We start from the raw sequence: 4,137 nt of genomic DNA, 5'->3' as shown, positions 1-4,137 counted from the left end.
AAACATTAAGAAGAATATTTTGGACTGGGGTTGAGATTCCCAATTTTAACCATCATTTTTTGCCCACTTGAAACTGACTATTAATTGATGGACTGGTTCTTTTTGTCTCTCTCTCTCTCTCTCTCTCTCTGTTATTCACATGAATTTGCACTTATATTTTTCATAAATCTCTATTTTAAACAGTGTCAATGGCACAAAGGTTAATGCTGGTGCTTTATGGGTACAGTATCCAGCATTCACATCCTGCACTAGATAGATAGCACTTTATTTGTCCAAAGGAGGAAATTTGGCTTTTTTACAGAGGTTCAATAAAGTAAATACACAAATATTATAATAAATACACACAATAATATCAAAAAAAAATCTGACTTGGCTAAAGATAAAAAAGAGCTGTCCCAGTTGCATTGCACTACAAAGTCATATTGGTGTAAAGAAGCCTCAGGAGAGTTTCTTGACACACTTCTGCTGAATGATTTGCTATCTGAAAATGCGCCATACTGGTGTGTCACACAGAGGATGTGCAGCATTGGTTATAAAGGCAATCAGTTTTTACTCGATTCTCTACTACCTCCGGCAGGTCCAGAGGGCGTCCCATAACTGATCCTGCCTTGTTAATCAGCTTTTTAATTCGATGGGCCTCTCTTGAATTGATAATGTCCGACCAAGCACACCACACTCTCCATCACAGAGTTGTAGAAGATGTGAAGATGTCATAACCGACATTAAAGGAGTGCAGGAGAGTCTCCTAAGAAAAAAGAATCTGCTGTGCCCTTCTCTAGTTCCTCTGTACAATACAATACACTTTATTTGTGTATAGCCCAAAATCACTCAAGAAGTTCTTCAATGGGCTTTAACAGGCCCTGCCTTTGGACAGCCCCCCTGGGACTTTCATTAGTTGTCAGTTATAATCATCATCAACATTAAAAGAAATAAACATTTGAAATACATCAGTCTGTGTGTAATGAATGAATCTAATATACAAGTTTCACTTTTTGAATGGAATTACTGAAATAAATCAACTTTGTCATGATATTCTAATTTTATGACCAGCACCTGTATATGGGCTTTAATTTCTGCATAGATCAACATGGCAATCAGTGAAAACAATGGTGCAAGCCAATTTCCTCTGCATAACAAATAGTGTAAACACATTTACTTTGAGTACTTTATTAGAAACCAATGTCCCCAGAACTTGTTAATTATCCAAGGAAGCAGACAGTTCATGTATCTCCACATTGTGTGTAGTTGAGATACTAAAACAAAGCAGTCTGACTATTCAAAGCAGGTGACTCTTTAGCTAGACAGGTAAATATTTATGTCCTGCAGATAGCCATCAGCAATAACCCATCCATCCATTTTCCAACCCGCTGAATCCGAACACAGGGTCACGGGGGTCTGTTGGAGCCAATCCCAGCCAACACAGGGCACAAGGCAGGAACCAATCCCGGGCAGGGTGCCAACCCATCAGCAATAACCTGTAGTAGAATTTTCGGTTTGCACCTCACTATGCAAATCTTTTTATGGCAAAATTGGAGGAAGATTTCATGTCAATGTGCATCGTAAAACCAATGTTGTATCTCCGTTACATAGATGACATCTTCATAATCTGGACTGCCAGTGAGAAGGACCTCCTCCATTTTCATAATGAATATAATTGTTTTCACCCCCAACATAAAGCTGAAGCTGAATTACTCAAAAACAGAAGTCAGCTTCCTTGATACCACCGTTCAACTGAAAGACAACACTCTTGTAACTTCTATTTTTCACAAACCGACAGACAGACGGACCTACCTGAGAAGTGATAGCTTCCACCCCAAGCATATAAGGCGCTCTATTATTTTCAGCCAAGCAATATGGTACAATCGTATTTGCTCAGACCCTACAGACCGGGATCAACAACTGCAGGAGCTCAGACAAGATTTCATCAGACAAGGTTACACCCCCAAAACAACAGACACTCAAATAAGAAGAGCTACTGCCATACCCAGAGACAACCTTCTGGAATATAAAAACAAAGACAACAAGGATCACATCCCCCTTGTTGTCACCTACAACCCACATCTTGAAACACTTCGAAAAATTATAAAAGAACTTCAGCCAATACTAAACAATGACCAAACACTGAAAAATGTATTTCCTGAACCTCCCCTCCTGGCATACAGACAATCACCAAACCTTCAACAATTAATTGTCCGAGGCTCCCTAAGTGAACCAACAGAAAATGGCACATCTCCATGCCTACAGAAAAGATGCAAAACATGTGCCCACATCTATGATACAGACCGTATAGTTATACCACACTGCCGACTTGAACATCACATAAAGGGATCATTTTCCTGCAGATCATCTAATGTAGTCTGCATGAAATGTCCTGACACTGCACTCTATGTGGGAGAAACTGGACAAACACTCTGCCAGAGAATGAATTTACACAGGTGCCACATTAAACATGGCAACACAGATGTTCCTGTGGCGGCCCACTTCAACAGCCATGGACACTGTGAGAAGGACTTTAAAGTCACAGTGCTTATGGGCAACTTCAAAATACAGCAAGAGAGAAAAGAATGGGAAGTTAAACTCATGCTAAAATTTAATACTTTACAACATGGTTTGAATAGAGACAAGAGTTTTATGGCCAGATATGAGGATTGTTTACATCTCTCAGAATGACAGACAACCTGTCTACAGACCCACATTGTTTTGAAAAAACTCATTACAAACTTCAAAAGACTTTGTTGGACAGTTATCTTATCCAGAGATCTTGACAATACATTGTTCTTTTCTCTCTTGTTAAATTAACCCTAGCCTGAATGAATCTATTAATTTTTTACATTTAAAATTTCTCATTTAAATATTTACCAATGTTGTTTCTTGTCCTAGAGTGTGTATATAAACATAGGGAACTCCAGTTTCTGTATTACATCTTGCCTGAAGAAGGGGCCTGAGTTGCCTCGAAAGCTTGCATATTGTAATCTTTTTAGTTAGCCAATAAAAGGTGTCATTTTGCTTGGCTTTTCTCTAGAATTTTCCAGAAATTCTGCCTTTTCTTTAAAACACTGGTTCATAGCCCATTACACTAAGCAACACACTGAAATGTCATTTTCTTTAGAATACTGAATTCTAGCCCATTACATCTACGTAAAGCTTAAATGTTCTGCAATCATCTGAGTGGGATTACTGTTAGATATTCTAGTATTTCTCCCTCACCCCCACAATTTTACAAGGAGGAGGAAAACTATACAATTGCCTCATGTGACTGGCTGCCTTTTCATAAAATTTGGAGTCAGGGCTTTAGCAAAAATGATACAAGGCCTCCCAGCCGGTCACAATAGCAGGCCAGGATCCTCAGTGGCCTGTCCAAAATAGCCTCACCCTAACCCAGCCAGCCTCCACACTACTACCTGAGGCTGTGGCAGAACCAGGCCAAACAAATTGGGAAACCGGCTTTCAAAGATCAAAACTAAACTTAAATGTTTTATAATATTAAAAAATGCCCTTGTTTTGTCCTGTTTATACTCTGTTGTGTATACCAGGGGTCCTCAACTCCGGTCCTGGAGGGCCGCAGTGGCTGCAGGTTTGCATTCTCACCCTTTTCTTAATTAGTGACCTGTTTTTGCTGCTAATTAAGTTCTTTTGAATTCATTTTATTTGACCTGCTCTTGAAGACTCAGACCCCTCAATTGTTTCTTTTAACTTAATTAGCAGCCAAACAATAATGAGATACAAAATGAGCCCAAACAACTGGTGTCCATCACACAATACCTGAAAATAAACTTCTGCTATGGCACAATGAGAGCAGCAACAAGCCATGGAATTAAAGAACGAGTTTAATTAACAACAAGACTTGGCGCCTAATTAAGCAACCGGTTGGAGTTTGAGACCCTGAGTTAGTTGGTCTTCTGTTGGCTCCTTCACTTCACATTTCATTTCTGTTTGGGTGCCATTTAAGGAAAGAAATGAAGCAAATCAGAGGAACGATGAAGAAATTCAGGAGAACAAATCTTAAAAAAACAAGTCAATTAAAATGAATTCAAAAGACGTTAATTAGCAGCAAAAACAATGCACTAATAAAGAAAAGGGTTAGAATGAAAACCTGCAGCCACTGGGGCCCTCCGGGACCGGAGTTGGGGACCCCTG

The sequence above is a fragment of the Erpetoichthys calabaricus genome, chromosome 17 (assembly GCF_900747795.2).
Source record: "Erpetoichthys calabaricus chromosome 17, fErpCal1.3, whole genome shotgun sequence".
In the NCBI taxonomy this organism is placed as follows: Eukaryota; Metazoa; Chordata; class Cladistia; order Polypteriformes; family Polypteridae; genus Erpetoichthys; species Erpetoichthys calabaricus.
The sequence above is the reverse complement of the archived record's forward strand: the minus strand, read 5'-3'. Positions refer to the sequence as shown.